Source organism: Anas acuta, chromosome 5 (assembly GCF_963932015.1).
Source record: "Anas acuta chromosome 5, bAnaAcu1.1, whole genome shotgun sequence".
Classification (NCBI taxonomy): Eukaryota; Metazoa; Chordata; class Aves; order Anseriformes; family Anatidae; genus Anas; species Anas acuta.
In genome coordinates this window covers 51,933,745-51,952,547 of record NC_088983.1, presented here as the reverse complement: position 1 = coordinate 51,952,547, position 18,803 = coordinate 51,933,745, and the positions used below count along the sequence as shown (strand labels likewise).

Here is an 18,803-nt window from a genome sequence, read left to right as displayed (position 1 = left end):
GTCGCCGGGCAACGCCGGCGGCCCCGCCCGCCTCGCCGGCCGGGCGGGGGGAGGCAGCGAGCGGCCGCGCGCCCCCGTACTACTCGCCGCCCCGGCCCCGCGTGGTCGGCAGGGCTCGCGCGTCGCCATTGGTCGCGGGAGGTGGCCGTCAAAGCGGAGCCGCGCCGCGGTTGGCTCGCCGCCGCGGGGGCCTCGCGGGATTGGCTACAAGGGGAGCCTCTCCTCCCGCCCCCTTTGACGTCATATGAGCCCATTCATAAAATGCTCGGGGCCCCGCCTCGCCCCCGGACGCGGCCCCAGCGCCCCCCCCCCGCCGCCCCCTGCCCCTATCTCGGCCCGGTGCCCCCCCCCCCGGCACCCCCAGCCCAGCCCCGGCCGTGCTGAGCAGCCCCCGGGGCCTTTCCAGGGTGCCCTTGGGCTGCATCAGCTGGGGGGGGCACCCCCGAGGTGTTTGGGGGGGTCAGCAAGCGCCGCGGGAACAAAAACACGCACAAAATAAATGGAAACAGGCTGCGGGAGGCTCACCGCTTTTGGTGGTTTAATGAAAAAAAAATGCTTTTTACATCTGTTACATAAACATGCGCACACAGTGGGGTTTTCACCCCAAAAATACCTATACAAAATAATTACACATTTTTCCCCCAAAAGCTCACCCCTTGCTACCCCTTTTAGGCCAGCGCCCTTTGCCAGGGCAAAATCCTGCGCCCTACACACGGAAAATTCCCAGAGGCCTCACCAAGTGCATGCCCCATGTGGCAGCAGCCACGGACAGGACTCGATTACAAGTGCCAATTTGTTAACCTCGCTTAATCTGCACGGGGAATATCTGCATTTTTCCGTGAACATGTGGGAGCTGGAGAGCAACAAATTTGTTACAGTAAGAGAGAAGAACACAGATAACCAGAGGGAGAATCTGGCATCAGTTCCCGTGGGGGGAACACGGTGCAACTGCAGGTTGTTGGGAAGCGCGAGTTCGCTGCGCTCACGCTGCATGGTTGCTCTTTTTCACACAGGAGTTCTCCAACTGCTTGCAGGTTACTGGCACGCCGCTGATTCTCATTCTCCTGTCTTCCAGAGGATGACACAACGAGGGGACAGGATGCTGCAAAAGCATCTGCAAAGAGAAAAGGGACCGGTTCAGTAAGGCTCAGGAAGAGATCCGCTCCAAGTCAAGACAAACATCAGCTCGAGTGAGGGAGGGAAGGGAACGGTACCACCAAGGTCACCAGAGTGTGGAGAACAGCAGTGAACTGGGCAGCTGGCAGTGTATGCAGAGGCTGGAAGAAAGGAGACAGGCACCGGGCAGCCCACAGAAGTGCTGGCTGTCCATGTAGGCTGCATTTACCACGGGGGTGCTGCCACTCACAAAGGGGTGAGAACTTGGGGTGCTATGAAAAGACCTGCTGGCCTCTGTCAGAGCCCACCGTCTTCTCTTATACTGTCTGCTGCCCACAGTAGTGTTGGCGTGCTGCTCCCCAGACCTCGTCTGAAAAACCTTCTTGTGGGTCCAGAAAGAACCTGCCCCACTCTTCTCCCAGGGAACCAATAAATCCCTTAACAGAGAAGCACAAATACAGCAAGGCGCTCCTCAAAAAAAAAAAAGAAAAAAAGTGTTAAAAAATAATAATGGTTATTCAACAGCATTGCCATTTTTTATGCTGTTCTGTTCAGCAAGAAAGGCAGTCCTCTGAGAGGCTTACAGCCTACATTTAGACAAAGATGAGTCACAGCCAGCAGGGAAGGGGACTCACTGGAAGGGAAAGAATTATACAAAGGTCAAGTGAGGGGTTTTAGATCTCTTGCTTAAGGTCATCGTACATTCCTGGGGAACGGGCATATCCCCCTTTCCAGGGTTCATCCCGGCCTTCCCACAGACCTGTTCTCACTCCCCACCAGCTGCTGCAGAGCCCAAAGGTGCACCCAGACAGCTGTGCTGATCGAGCCCACAGACATTTGGAATGTGCTCGCACATCAACATGCACGCACATGTGTACGAGTACCTTGCCAAGGCCCTCGAGATCCACGCTTCCACAGCACCATTTATCAGTCCGGGCATGAAGTCAGATGACTGCAGATGCAATCTGGTTCGGGGTTGCAGTGATGCAAGCGCAAGTCAACCCACAGCCCAGCTACATTGCTCCATCGCACGGACGGTGGCCAAGCTCTACGGCAGATCACAAGAGAGATAAAAGAGAATTTAGGAGAACTAAAGGAGCAAGTGCGTGCCTGAGTAAAAAAGCAACAGTAAACAAAAATGAAAATCAGGACGCAGAGCTACAGACAGGAAGAAATCAAAAGATGTGGAGACAGAAAGGAGAAATAGAACGAAGATAAAAGAGCAGCCAATAATTAGAGATATTCAATCATTACTGTCGCTATTTCCTAAAACTGTGCCACGTGAGTACCTCACAAGTGGTCCCACGTCTGGGTGAGATCTCATCCCAGTACCTCACACGTGCCTGCTCTCTCGGCACCAAGGAGAGGCCTTGCTGCAAGCTCCATGGCTGAAAAGCGCTGCCACCGTCACCACCACTGCCACTACCGCTGCCACCGGCCTCATACACAGGAGGCCGGAGCTGGTGCTCATTCCTCACCCGGCTCTGGTGCCATCCACCCCGCAGGGACACTGAGAAAGGAGCGGGGCCCGCCGGTTACCCGGGATGTGTCACTTTTCCTGCCACTGAGAAGAAGTAGAGTCATTTGTTTCACTAAGTGGCGTTCTTGTACCCAGCACTAATTTAATCCCTTTACAAATACGTTTTTCACTCCAGCAAGTCAAGTGCAGCTCTCTCTCCTGTACAGTCATCCTGCTCTTGTGCCTCTGCTACCATTACTCACACACGTCGCAGGGAGGCCACATCCAGCACCGGGCCTAGCACTGCAGCGTCTCTCTGCCCAAACCCAGAGCTCCGAATTAAGACACCCCGCCTCAGGGTACGAAGTAGCAGTTGGATCCAACAAGGGGATCCAAACAACCTGGGAATCTGAAAAACTATGTGAACCAGATCTCTCAAGACACTCCAAATATCAGTGAATCCTAACTCGGGGTTGAAGCAAGACACCTTGGCTTGGGATTCCCAGTCCTGAGGCCCTTACTCCACCCCTTACCACTCCACCACTTACAGGTGCAGGGGAGGCTGACAGGGGCCGTCTGAGAGAAACAGCCAGAAATTGTGACACAGTGTCACAATAAGTAGGCAAACGAGCACCGCTGGTGATGTGAAAGTTTCTCTAACCCTATGCTTCTGGCTGCAGTTTCTCTTGGAGGGACAGGAGCCTGCCAACACAAGTCAGAAACACAAGGTCCTTGAAACCATGTCATCCAGGCTGTGGGGGGTTACCACACCGTGTAACAACTACACATTCATTTTTATTTAAGAAAGAATTCTTTCTTAAATAAAACCGAGGCACCAGGAACATAACCCTTCTGCGTTAGGGATTAACATCCGTGATTTCTCAACAACTGATCGCTCCAGATAAATGTGCCAATGACAACTGAATAGAAACTAAAGCAAGAGTTATCTGTGTGTTAACCAGTGAAGTCTGCATTGTAAATTTAACATGTCACAAAGGTTCATGTGGGTCTTTATGAGAAGATCTGTTCAATTCCTCTTACAACGAACAGAAAACAATATAAATGACACTATAAACTTCTGGTACCTTATACAGGGATTTTTTACTTTTACCTACTCTCAATTAACCATCGAGCTCAGCAGCCTCTCATAAAGCCTCAGTATTCCCCTTTTTGTTGCCATTTTCTGCTCAGAGTTCCCAAAAATTATCGCAATGGAGAGCTCCAGATCCCCTTCTCATGCAACACTGGAAAAGGTTTGAGCAGAACGTGCACGTGAAGGTTTTTGGCCCTGTTTTTAGTTTTGATTTGGGTTGGTTGGTTTGTTTTTTAAGCCACCAGCAATGCTGGAAATCAAATAAGTACTTCTGCAAAAGAACTGTACTAGTTGTGCATGCTGCAAGCCCCAGCGCAGAACGCGTTTATTGGAGAGACAGGGTATGGGCCACGGCAACAGAAGATTAACCTTCCTCAATCCTGCAGCCCACTGAAGTGTATTGATTTTGAGCTGAAAATATCATCTGTGGAAACAAAATACTGTGCTCTCATTGTCTAATCCTTGATGTCTCTGCTACCCAGTTTCGCAACTGTAGATAAGTGATACAGATCCTCGTCCACATGAAGTGAACAAAGTTCAGGAATGCGTGTCCCTCACGCCACTGCCAACACGCAATGTCACCTCGCATGATGCGGTCACTTTCAGCCCCAGATGATGGACTACATTTGATAATAAACCTTTGTCTCCTCAACTATAACCTATTATTCACCCACTGCACTGTATTATACACACTCGTCCCTCTTTCACTGGCTCCTTTTGTGGGGTGTAGTGAATGCAGAGCTGTGCCGACAGCCCTCCTCCCACCCCCATCCAACGCCACCAATGTCACTGAGGGGCTCTGTCTAGCACAAGCTGGCTCCTATCTGCGGGACAGGAAAACACACGGCATTTCCTCCCTTCCACAAACCTCCTTCCCCCCTCTCATGCTCCAGCAGACGAGCTTTGTCACCGTATCCTTCAGAAAAAATCCTTCTTCCTTGAGTGCCTTCTCCGAGATCCATCTGCCAGACAGTATCAAAGGGCAATAAGATGTTGGGGAATTGATGGTATTGCCCCACTCGGACGGGTGAGGTCTGTCTTCTCCAGCTGAAATATTCTTTGTGCACCACGGTGGGACAGCAAAACTCATTTCACATTCGTATTTTAAATCGAGCTGTCATTTCCCTGAATACCAGAATAAGAATAGTAGCGAGCGTTTGGCCTCCTTCCACAGAAACACTTGAGACAGAAATGACCACCTGGAACAAGCGCAAACAATATTTTTATCTTGCTTATTAGTTATTTCGCTTTGATTACATTTCAAGGTAAGTTTCTGCATAAGAAGGCACTGCAGAAAAAGTAGCTCCAAGAGATGTCATTTCACTCCTAATATTTTCGCAAGTTGGAGAGAGACCGAGGGAATGCCAAACTGCATTTTTCTCTTCTTGCTATTTCTGTTCCTGTAGATGCTGCTATAACAACAACATCCGACAGCTTTTGTAGCAACTCTACCATCATTTTAGGGGGGTCTGAGCTATTTTTTTCCCCACGGAAGGAGCTTATAGGGAGGCTGATCATTACCTCTCCTTTGTTTTTTCATTCTGAGAACAAGAGGAAGTGAACTACATAATAAGGCAGGAGACACCGTAAAAATGCCCCCATGCAGGAGACCACCTATTCAGGTGGCGTGAATCACCCATACTTGTCTCGATAAACCAGCAAAAGAATGGATTAGTTCTACTCTTAATAACAGTATCAACGCCGTATCTTTAATATTAAAACATTACCTTCTGTTCCTGTTTTGATTTCATTATTGAATAATGTGGATGTAATTACCAGCCTTATTACACGCACGCTTCTCACTAATAAATTCGCTCCTCCGACCAGTTGTATTCCAAAAGGTGCACCACAGCACGAGAGAATTAAAATAACTGCTGACACGAGTGAAAGTGCCTCTTTTTGCAGTGGAAAGACAGCCTTGTAGGATGACATGGGCACATCGGGTCAGAAAATTTCCCTTTGCTGTATTCCTAATGCTGTGTTCCCGGAATTACAGTGGGAAAGACCACGAATTCCTTCTAATGCAAAAAGAACAAGAAAAGGAGAAAGTGTGTGCTATGCTGGGTATATATTTCTTTAGAAAATCAAACTGAGGATGGAAGAAAAAAATCTTTCATGAATCTAAGTTAAATAATGACCAAGAACATTTCATTCCATACTCACAGAATCACTTTACAGTCACATTTCTGCCCTGTAAGCTTCAAGTTTCTGTCTGCAGCTCACACGCTACCATCTATTACAGGGAAAGCGTGCAAGAAACCATTTAGAGATAATATTTCTTTTCTTTGTCTTCCCAGTCTTTCATTCCATCTCCTACCAGAAGAGCCTTCCATTTTCACATGACTTGTTCACCTCTAGGGGGATGAAGGAAGTTTAATCTCTATAATCCATTCACTACTCTGTTTCAGCAACTAGAAGAAGTGCCACTGGTAGCACTTAATGCATGTGTTGATGATTAGATTGATTCCATCGGTTAGTTTCCTATTGACCACTGAATGGAAAGTTACCTCCTTAAAACAAATTCTTTCTCTCTCTGAATAACCAGAGACAGTTGTGGGCTGAAAGATAAAATAAGAAAGGATGGCTGAGCAGCGACTGTTTATTTCCCTGCTTTTTGGGAATTTTCCGTATTTCCCAAATAGTGACATCAGGTAAAAATCTAAAATGTCCACCTGGGCTATGGCAGCCTTGCTCAGAAAGCAATGATCTTAAATTTTAAGGTTCTTGTGTTAATTCTTCAGTGCTGCACTAAGTGCTATGTGTAAAAACTACTGAGTCTAAGAACAAAAGCAGAAAAAAGACACAAGGCCCCAGGTAACATCCCAAGGGAGCTGATTATACATACATTCATGAACGCAATGCTGTCTTGCCCTAGATGACTTCAAGCTTTTAATTTAAATACTTTCCTAAAAGTTGTTCCAAGAAAACGTCTACAAATAGCACATCCAGGGACAAAGAAGTCCTGCAGTGCTGTGCGAGTCCACCTTCAGCCATTATTCGATATCCAAGATGTCCAAAGCGTAGAGACACTCCAAACGTTGATGTCAGCAGGGTAGAAAGCATGGCTTCTTTTCTGCCAGCACAATTCAAACCATTCAGATGAAAAGTACTTGATAGTGAATGGTTTAGTGAATGATCCTGGTGGCGGAGGGATGGTTGGACCAGATGACCGTGGAGATCTTCTCCCATCGTTATGATTCCATGCATATAACTGAACCATTCTGCTGATGGTAAGGGTCCCAAAGAAAGTAACATGATTAATGGAAAAGGAAACCAGGATGACAAAGAACAACGTTTTCAAAATGGGCCCAATGCAAAAGCACACATCCATCTCACGATCCATTATAAAACAGCACAGGAGATGGGATATCCAGGATTGCTGAGTCAAACTCCCCACTGCTCTGCAGAACCACATGCTGGCATTCTTTTGTGAATTTATCAAACTTCATTTTAAAAGAAATTTAGATTCCTACCTCATTTGAAACCTCCCCAGAATATCTGTGGTCTGATAGTTAGAACTTTTATTGTAATTTCCAGCAAACAGTGTTCATTATCCCCTTCACATGCATTTTGTCTGAGCTTGCTTACGCTAACCTTGAGCTCACATAGCTCTTTTCCTCCCATATATATATATGTTTTATATATATATATAAAACAAAACAAAAAAAAAACACTGTGTAATTGTCAACTTTGGGTCTTTCAGGAAATGGTCTCTCTATTCCTCTTAACATCCATGTAATCCTTTTCTGCATCTGTTCAATCCATCTGTTCGAAACAGTTTATCTGAATGCGGGTGATCAGCAGGGCTCCGGATAAGGTCTCACGAAAACCACACGCTTCAACAATAATATCTTCTGTAGACAGTGGAAGTCCCTCCCGTAATACATTCTAGGATACCACCTTTTTTATTTATTTATTCTCTCAGCCACATCACATTAGCAGTATACTATCATTCTGCTGCTGACTACTACACCAACTACTAATTCACTGCCAAACTGATGAGCTCTTCCAGGAGAGATTGTGATTAGCTTCTATTTGCATCAGCAAATCCCATCAAATTCTATTAATCTTGGTTTTACTTCGTCTTGTTGGTACATGGATGTTCCAATCCCACTCTCTATTGATGCCATCTCCCAGCTGTGCGTCATGCAATTTCGTCCCTGCACTTCGACTTCTGCACAAGTGTCACTAAGGAAAACACTAAATAATTTCTGACACAGTCAGACAAACTCAGATTGCAGCCTCCTTTCCATCAGTACATCCTCTTTCCATCTATTATCTCTCGGTGCATTCCTAAGTTGCATTACAGTTTCATTAGTCCCGATTTTTTCCATTTTACAAATTTCCCCCCATGGTCCAAAATCACTGTACCTGACAATGAAACATATTACATCTATTGTATTTTCTCTGTCCTAACATAACATGAAATAACAAGTTATTCTGACACAATCTGTTTTTCCTAAAAATACATTGCATTTCATCACATTTAATTTATCTTTGTTTATTTCATCCTTCAAAACCTGTGGATTATGGCTCTGAGATTAGAAAATAGGTATTACAAACTCTGTCCTTCCATTTGGCATCCTCAAGTATTTCCCACCCTTTACATGTAGCTTCCACTATGTATATGGTATTTAAAGTTACACACTTTTAGAAGAATAATAGATTCTATTTACTGCACTCTTGTAATTCCACTGTTACTGAAACAAGTAAACAGAACCCAGTAAAATTATTTTTGGAAGAGCTAGAAAAGCAACGGCTCTTTTCTGATGTGAATAGAGTAGGCTATACACTATGAAGCTTAAAATATGTTACAACAGATTATAGACACTGGTGTTTTCTTTCATGGTATTTTATTTTGCTCTGGAATTGCTGATTTTGAATCTCAAATCATCTTCAACAGTTTAACTCTGCAAATCCAAACAACCAGGGTATAAAAAGCAGGCACACAGACTCTTACCACATTTTGTGTAAAACCAAGAGTTTCTTTTGGTACGTAAAAGGCCGTTTGCTTTCCACTAGAACCACACCTTCCCTCAAAAAAAGCACATTTCTTTGCTGAGACTTACGTCCGTCCACGTATACTTTAACAGCAATGTTACAGATGGTGATAATTGGCAAAATATGATGTACTTTCTGACACAAATACAAAAACTTCTGCAGTTCCTCGCATGCCTCCTCTCAGCACTGAACTATAACACATGTGACAGAAAACAAAGCTCTGAGGTACTCCCATTTTTCAGGTCATCTCAACACCTCTTTTTTTTTTTTTCACACGATCATTTATTAATTAACTAATAATTTCAGCTTTCTCCCGTGCTTCCAGAGGATTGCTACTACAACAAAACGAAATTGCCTAACAGAAACCTTCCCTGTACCATTCCCATGAAGCGTTTCAACACGCCCAGCTTAAGTTCATTAAGCAACACTACGCTGAGGTAGCTGCTGGTGCACGCAACTGGATCTTTCAGGATCTCCCTTCTAAGAGCAAAGGGGAAGAGTTAAAGTTCGAGTCCATTTACGATTAGTTCCATATACTTTTATTTCTCTTCCCTTCCCCCATACAAGAAGCTACCTCCAGCTAACGAACAGATTCCCTGAACACACCAGAATGCTTAACAACCACCTGACCTCGCCCTCTGGGCCTGCCGTTAGTAAAAAAAACAATCGTTTAACATTTTTCCTCCTCGTCCTTCCTTGCCCCACAGCCGAGCCCGGGGCGCTCCGTGCTCTGTCCCCACACAGCTCCAACTCCCAGGCGCTTCCCCTCCTGCTCGCATCTTGCTCCTTCCCCCTCACACGGCTGCTTTGGCTCAATTTGTGCCCCCCAAAGCAGCCAGGAGCATCCAGGAGCCGCCCGGTCCCCTCAGGGGACAGCGCGGAGCCCCCTCTGCCCCGCGGGCCCGTGCAGCCGGGCCCTGGCGGCCGCCATGTCGGGCGGGCGCGGCCCCGTTCCGCCCGCTCCCGGCATGCCGCGGCGCCTACAACTCCCAGCCGCCCGCCGCCCGCCGTTAACCCTCTGAGGCGCCGAGGGGGCTCCGCAGCCGCCGCCGGCCCCTGGCTGCCCACCCCGGGCCCCTCTCCCCTCCCGGCGGCCGCCGCTGCCTCATGGCGGGGCCGCTGCCGGGCCCCACACCGGGTCCCGGCTCCTCATGGCCGCCCCCGGCCCGGCCCGGCCCGTGGTGGTGGTGGCAGCGCCTCACGGCCCGGCCCGGCCCGGCCCAGGCGGCCGCCGGGTTCCCGTGCTCCCGGTCCCCGCTGCAGCTCCTGATAACGCTGCCAACCAGTCCCCTCACACTCTTTTTATTTTTTCCTTTTTTTTTCTTTTTTTCTACCACTTTTACTTCAAAACACTAATTCTAAGAAGTGAATTAACTCCCAAACAGCCGCAGAGCCCCCCCCCCCCAAAACCCCAGAAACTTTGGGACAACATTATGAGTAAACACTGTGCAGAGAAAGTAGTGTGGAAACTGTCACACTTTGCCCTCTCCTGCTTCCTATACACTCCCCATATAGGTGCCCGGTGTACGTCTGATTAACACATGCAGCACTTTTCCAACTCCGGTCTGCAAAATAAGCAGCAAATGATGTACATGCAAACAACCTACTGTGAGCTTAAAAAATAACCCACACAGTCAGAATCCATCTATAAAGTCACAAACTGAAGGGGGGGAGATAATATAAGTTCATTCACAGCACAACCTCCTAGTAAAACTCCCTGGGTTTCACCGGCCCCCCGCCGGAGCTGCCTATCTGCTCCCCGAGACCCCCCAGCACACACAGAATTCGTGTCCTGGACATCTCTTTCATCTGTAATATTTTTTTTTTTTAAGAAAGCACGATACAGCAAATACAAGTCAAATGGCTCTAATTTGTAGTGCTACAAACTGTAACATGCTCAGACGTGTAACTGCCTGACAGACTACACAGAAACCTGGCTTGTGCTCCAGCCTCTCAAACAAATGCAAATATCCAGAAACATGCTGCTATTTCTCCAAAATTAAAACACCAAGTTAAACAAGCTTACTGCCAGGTTTTTTCATACAAATACTTCTTTTTTTAAAAAATAAATCAATACAAATTTATTATTTATTTTAGACCACAATCAACAGAGAGGAAAGAAACACATACACATTTTCCTTCAAAAAAAAAAAAAAAAAGAAGTATCGATAATAAAAGCACGTATATAGCTGTTTTTTTCAGTTTATTTTTTAGTATCCTGTCCCCTGTATCAGCCTTCAAGCCAATAGATTTATCTAGAGAAAACACAATTGGAAAGCCTTTTTATGTTGTACTGTTTTTCAGACACTTACAGGAGGTTTTTAAAGACAATTCACAGTCACGCTATTCCAAATAGCACAAACGTAATTATTTAAAAATTATTCCTTACTGTGGCAATTTTTACTTTGGTATATTTTTCAAAATTTCCTTGGAAAACACAATCAATGCCCATCCAGGTTAGCGGATGTTTTCCCTCTTTCTCTACATTTTCTCTTCACTAATCAATCACAAACATTTTACAAGTATTCCACGAATATATGACAATGTCTTAAACAGGACAATACCACAAGAGAAATGCTCAAAAACAAACTGAAGGTGTAAATGACCTCCTGCCATACTCCAGACGTACCTACAAAGTCCCTGCTCACTGGTACAGGATTATATATTCCATTATGAGTTCGGCCTTTTTATATTTTGTACTATTTTAACACCACAAATTTATAGATTTTTAAAATTGGCATGTTAAAAGGGCTTTATTTAAGGATTTCAATGAAAATAGTGTTATGTTTTGTCATATTACCATAATCCTTCTTTTTAAATCACTTAGAATTTCAGTATAACCTAATTAAGTAATTTTAAGTAAGTCTTAACCCAAATACATAGATCTAATAAAAATGTATTTTGCAAACAGGGAAAATGGACTTCTAAAATGGATTCCTCAGGTATGAACAAAAATACTAAAACATTTTCTACCCACAAACTTTGAGATAGACTATTTCACAGCACTTGCATTTAAAAAACTAAATACTTTTAACAGAAGAAATTTCACCAAATATCAAGCATAACGTTTCATTCCAATTGTATTTGTTTATTCATTTTATATTTAAAAGGAATCCTTCAATTTTCCTTTCCAAAAAGGAGGGAGAATATGGGAAGAAAAATACTGCAAAATCCTAACTCTCTATCTAAACGTATTGTTTATTTCAAAGCCCTTCTAACAACAATTTCTGTTGTTCTTAAATATTGTATATTATTTTGGTAGTGGAAATATTATTATTTGGATTTTTGCCTTTTAAAAGGCTGCAGAACAACATCATAGATTTTAGAGATTTCAAGCCATTTTTAATCTCTCTCTTTTTTAAATGCTACAAACACCAATTTGGTAAATGGGATTTACATTTCTCTCTTGTCTAAATTATCAGAGTTAAATAAACAATCCAGACCAGAAAGAATAAGTTATGAACCGTAATACAACAGCACGTCCAACACTTTAACACAGCTCCTTTTTCTATTGGTGTATAATAAGCTCACACAAACTATACAACCTCTTAGAAATATAGCCTCTTTGCTGATCAGAAAATTTTACTTAATGACTAATTTGACCTCAAGGAATTGCATATTATCAGAAAGCATCCTATCTATAGCTTTATGCCATTTACTGACTCTTGCTTAATTAACCAGCATGCTTTAAAAACAAGTATCTTTCCTTCAAGTTAATCAAAACAGGCTATTTTTAATTGCTACGACATCAAATATATTTGTGAATATAACAAAGCCACAAACAATTAGAAAGAACTATTTTTTTTAGCCCTGTCTTTGACCAACCACAAATTACAGCAACCACTCCAAATTTATTTGGTATTCTAATACAAGGTGAACTGAAACACACACCACAGCTAACAAATACATCTATCTTCCTATAACATCCTATTGCTTACATGTTTTAATGGGAAAATCCAGTACAACACAAGCAGCACTGCTATTCTCATGCAACTGACCAGACTTCAGAGGGACTTCATATTTAGTGCCCTCCCTCACAACACTTTGCCTCCTCACCTCTCCCAAAATAAAACAAAAATCTTTGGGCTTGTGCAAAATGTCACCGACAAACTACAAAACCGAAAAGGCCAAAGGGTCAGGTATTATTTAATCCTAACAGAAAAGTTATTTTCTTTCTATGTCAAAAGCAATGAGTAACAGCACGTTACCTGAGAACTGATGCTCATTTCCTTTGGACGGCTGTCTTTCTGTCCGAAGCAGGGGCTGTGCCACATTCCCTACAATGTAAGAGAAAATACATTAAAATTATTATACATTTAGGCCTGTTTCTGATTGTTCAAATTATCTGGCCATCACCAGGCTTTGTATTTCTCATGCTGAAAAGCATTTAAAAAATTCCTATTATATTCTAACTAGGGTCATCAAAACTGTTTTTGATAAGTCAGGTAGTCGTGTCAAAAATTATCCCCCTACATGTTCAACACAAGTTCGAGAATCTCCAAACCTGTTTTTGAGTTCTTAAAGGCCTGTGAACTGCTGAAAACTGCATCTCATTTGCATCATTTAATCTGTAAATTGCATGACCTTATACTAAAAAAGAAAAAAATCCCTTATTTCACATAAATTGAAATCTATTTTTTTTTTAAGCAATTTATATGAGGGACAGAGTCCTGAGATACTCCTTCCCGCAACAACTTTTCCCTCCCCTGTTTTAAAAGTTGAACACCTTCCCAGATAAATACGACATTTGCTTTACCCATTTTTCTGGGATTTGTGTTATTGCGTACTTATTTGTTATAACACAGAATTTACACAGGCCTGCAGGTTTGAGGCTTCTACCTCCTCCTTCACCTGTGAGGCAGCTGCCAGCTAAAATCACTGTCTATACACCATTTTTATGCCTTTTTTTTTTTCCTCCGTGCCTTTTCAAACAAACTTCAGACAAAAAACAGTTAAGGTAATGAGTACAAATTCACGGCATAGTAAACTTCCCAAAAAAGCCCTTGCTTCAATTTTGTCATTTAATAAACATTATCAATGAAAGCCATGGTCAGAAAACCCCAGTAGTGTAGTGTGTGGCATTTATGAGTAAACTGCTTTGCCTTTTTTTTTTTTTTTTTTTTTTTAAGGGAAAAAAAAAGATCTGCCTATGTTGAAATCTTTTTTTCCATCTTTTACTCTTCTCTTTCCATATATTTTCCCCTCCTCATAGTGCTTAGATCCTTACAGACTGTTGCCACACGTATTTTTCCACCCTATTTCCTAGACATTGACAAAAGTTAACCAAGAAAGCATTTTGCACAAGGTTAACATATCTAAACCTTTCTTTTCCTCCATTCTCTCTTTTTCCCCATGGCACCCCATGCTTTTTTTTTTACCCTCTGCTGTTATTTGCTTGGCTTTTGCCCACTTTTCTGTGTATTTGTCTCGTGCTGACCAGGCAGGAAGAACTGAAAGTCTCTCTCTCCCCTTTGCTACACTGTCTCCCTTTTTTAGTATTTCACAGATTAAACACATTCTACCCTCATTTTCATATGTTTTTAGAGCTACATATTTTTTTCCTTCTCTAGGAACTTGCTGAACAGGCACCCATATTTTTGCAAAGCAAGGTGAGCTCTGTGCTGCTCTAGCACATGCTCCTGTCAGCATACTTGTGTAAATGGCTCAGAAAACTGTGATGCAAGGCAAGAAGAGGGAAAAGGGGGTTAACATGTGGGACACATGGATATGGCCCTTAACATCATAAAGAAAAAAAAAAAAAAAGATTTAAAAAAAAAGGCATTTCTTGTCAACCCTGACTTTTTAAAGAGATACCATCAAGAAAAGCACCTACACTAAGAGAGGGAAAATCTTTACCTGGGTCACTAGCAACACTTTTCTACACTAATAAAAGTAAAGAAATTTTTAAAATTCAATTTTACTGTTCAACATCACCTGTCCAGGATTTACTTTTCTGCATTTTCCTCAGCCTGGGGAGTGAAAGGCGCCTGTTGGTTTCACTTTTGTTCTCAGCCAGTTTCACTTTCATTCACTGGCACAATCTTTTATATTTTTGGTTCAGCAATGTTAAAGACAGCATTTACATTTACAAACAATCCCCATTACACTTACAATATGTACAATTCACGTCTAGCTTTTGTTCGGGACACTAAGAAAGCATAAATTGGGGGCCTGGAAGTAATGGGCAGCATCCTTCTAAAGGAGCAGCTTTCACCTGTCACGTGTTAAGCTGAGGTCTGCTCCTTCTTTCTGAAATCAATAGGAAATGTGCCACTAATGTCCCTTACAGCAGGATCAGGCCCTGGGTCTGTAATTTGCAACAAAGAAATTCCACATGCAGACTAATATGTTGCTTATAAAATGCAATGCTTGCTTTTAATTATTTTCCTATTCAAACTCAAAGGGGGGAAAAAAAAAACAACAACAGTTGCTGCATTTACCTTTCTGTCTGCTTTTAAATTAGTTAAATACCCTTCTTAACATGCTCCATATGAAATGAGAGGGCATCTCTCGACTTTGCCTTGCATGGGTAGGGGGAACACCGTACCTCCCTGCTGCCAACTGCGGATAACTAATTCTGCCTCTTGTGCCAAGGGCAAGCTGCACGAAACACCCAAGCGCTACAGAAACACTACTGTCTTTCACCAGGACTCTGGTTAGTCAAAGTTTCCAAAACATACGCTTGTTTAATCCTCATTTTGTCAGGACAAACCACAATGCTTTCAGAAACTACAATTAGCCACAGCTGAGAAAAAAAAAAAAATGGCTTCCCTTTATATTTTCAGAACAGGTATCTTCCCTTCTAAATTCCATTCCTGCTTTAGGACAGACCCTAAAACGCATCCATAAACTCACATGGATGTACAGGTATGCACATACACGTACAACGAAACCTTGCTTCAGCAGCCCAGGCACTGCAATTTCTGTCTCTGTAGACATTGGGGTTCCTGAGACATTGGGACTTATTGGAAAAGACTTAAGGGTTTATATGGGTTGTGCAACATTCACTTTTCCAACTTCTTTTCCAGGAATTCTGTCCCACGAGCACATGCAAGAACTGCCATTAGCTGCTTATGGTAATTATTCTCCTGTTTACATGCCCAATGTTAAATCTTAAAAGCCCATGTATGCAATTCCCCTGAGAATGCTCGTATCTCGGTTTTATTTACCTCACTTTTTTATTGCACCATATCCCACAGAAACGAAAATGGGGAATCGCGCAGAGCTCATGCACCCCTCCACACACACATGCACGTTTTCCTGCGTCCACTGGTGCCATGCACCTGACGTGTTACCACACTATGTACCCAGACACACGCAGCTCCCATAGCAGCACGTAGCAAAGGCTCCCCTGCTCTCCTGCCCTGGTGCCACTCTACAGAAGCCGAGTAAGCAAGGGATAACCCCCTCGAAGGATTTCTCTCTGCCTTCCTCCACCACTCCTCTCCCTTTCCCAGCAGACATCTTTCATGCTTCCAAGGCCAATTCGACATGAGACTTGCACAAACGCTTAACTTTAAGCATAGAAATGCCCTTCCCGTGCCCAGCGGGGCTGTTCACTCACTCGGGTCACCCCTGCCATAAGGTGATTCTGTGCCATGCAGTGCAAGGCGACGGCGATGCCCTGGATCACACAAAACTCAGTTTACCACAAGGCATGATGGCAACACTGAATGTCACTGCAGCATGCACAACACGCTACCTGGATGTCTGAGGGTAGCCACCTTCCTTCCAAAGGGTGAAATTCGCTCTTTCCTAAACGCGGTGCCTCAGACTTGTTTGTCCCTAATTTCCTAACGTGTGAGTGAGCTGCTGATGCCATGCTCTGGTGGGAGGTAGCTCTCCCATGGAGTTTGCACCAGGCTTTCACCCAGGGCTACATCTCCCCCAGTCCTACAGTGGTCCTAGAAAAAATAGAAAAAAAAAGACTTTGCTACCACTAGCTTTCACTCCGTTTGATTTTAGGAGAAAAGACCCCAAATTGTATCAATTTCTTTAAGAAACAACGAAGCTTAACTTAGAGGCACTTGTGAAATCAGTAATCATCCATCAATTAATACTGGTGGACCATTACCAACGACGGAAAGAAGCCCAGGGAAATCAAATGGCATGTTTCAAAATGGTTCCTTTAAAGGAAGTGTTTCATAACTTAGGCTTGCTCTTAAAATGCAGCTCTTGGTGTGCTCGAAGAAATTAGTTCCTTCTGGAGAATTCTGTCCTGTGTTTTACCTGCTTTTCATATAAATATTTACTCTACATTTTATATGACTTTAACTAGATAATTTTAGCTGCGTGATTGCTCTTTATCTTCTGTCTCCTGATACTGAGGAGAAAAGCCTCATGGTAAGCACTATTAATGAACCCTTCCCAACACTGGGAGTGGGGCAACGGGGTCGAAGCCTAGGGCAGGAGGATGGTCATTCCTCCCCTGATCCCTCATTTTACACTAACTCCTGAGTGCAGGTGAGAGACCCCCGGGTGAGGTGTCCTGCCCCACCAAGCCAGCAGCTCCCTGGGCTCCTAATGCCCTGCTGCCCTCTCCTGAGCATCAGGCATAACCCCCGGTGCTATGTAACAGTCACACTCGTAATAATAATTGTAGCTGAGGGTGACTGTCACAATAGGTGGGTTAAACCGAGGCATGGAGATGTGAACAGGTCAAACAGTGCTGACTTTCCACCCTGTCCTTGCTCCAGCTCAGTCTCGAACACCCCAGACCTTGGCTGTCTCTACCTCTTCCCAATCTCCTGCTCAGCGGGGTGCTCTCATCAGAGACACCACAAGAGCAGCGAGGCCAGCTGCTGGGGACAGGTCAGAGGAGAGCATCCCCGTCCCTCTGAGGGCCTCGCTTGTCTCTGCGAGCCAACAGCATCCGCAAGGGGACCGACAGAGACAGGATGAGTGTTACAGCACAGGTGCTATCCATGTCTTCTGACCCCTGCTTTAACCAACCAACGTAACCAACGCCCCCAGGGATTTCCAGTACAATCTTTTTCAACTTCCAGCTGAAGACCAGCCAACCCTGAACAACCCATCACAAGATCTGAAGCAACAGACACACAATATAGGGGATTTTTTTTTCCCCTTAAATTGAAATTAAATATACCAACGTCAGAATCTCTTATCACCCATGTCCTTTAACAAGAATAATTTCATTTGAAGAGAAACACGAGAGAAGGCAGCTGTAACTTAGATGATCGTATGGACTTTGAACTGTCATGAAATGCACAGATCCCCTACCACCATGGGCAGAGCTTCACTCACCCAGGCTCAACAAAACTGGTTCTGCCACCTGCTGCATCTGTGCCACTCGGAAATTCATTGGTACGCACAAAGGCAGGAACCTGCCCTCTGTGTTCACAAGTATTTCATGAAATGGAGGCTGCAAAAGAACTTAAACACACTCATGGTGTCAGAAAAAAAACCACAAGGTTCATCAGCAGTGGCTCTGTTTTTTTGACATCAGTGGACGGGGAAGCAGCTGCAAGTACCTGCGGTAGCCACAAGGCTGGCTACCTACCTTGGCTTGCTGTCAGCAAGTCAGTTCTTTGGGGAAAAGGGAGTGAGTTTCCGGGTAGTGATTACAGACAGTCACTATCTTGGTAAAAATTAAGATTTCAAGAACATAACAGCAAGAAAGAGGAATCAAACAGGAGGTCGCAGATTAAGAAAGTTTGATAAATAGAGCAGTAAGTAATGGACGTAATGAAACTGCGTACAGTAGGTCACCAAAAGGAAGAACCTGCGCTTCCACCAGCAAGAAAGGGAGCCACACCACATGCACTTAGTACCTGAGCCATGCAACCACCTGAGGTAAAAGAAAGACAGAACTTATTTATCCTACTGGTGGGCTGACTGACAGAAGACCTGATCAATTAACCTGATCAACGCTTCGTTTAGCGATTACCTCTTCTATTTTTCTCCCCTCATATTCAGTATCATTCTACAATTAAAAAGCAGGCCGTGAGCCTTGTAGTCCAAGACCACGAGTCCTCCTGAATGAGTTATCAGTGGAAGAAGAGAAAAGAACCACACGCCACACATCTCAGCTGGGAGAAGTGCTCAGCATGTCGAAAAATCCTCAAGATTCTGATTGTCTCAAAATGTATCATGACCTTGGTGCATGTCATTTAT

The 18,803-nt window shown here is 44.0% G+C and overlaps 1 long non-coding RNA gene across 1 annotated transcript in view; it reads left to right on the top strand.

Annotated features, from left to right (window-relative positions):
* LOC137857771 (uncharacterized) overlaps window positions 1-18,803 on the top strand; it is a 374,251-nt gene that overhangs the window by 28,244 nt on the left and 327,204 nt on the right. The window lies entirely within an intron of this gene.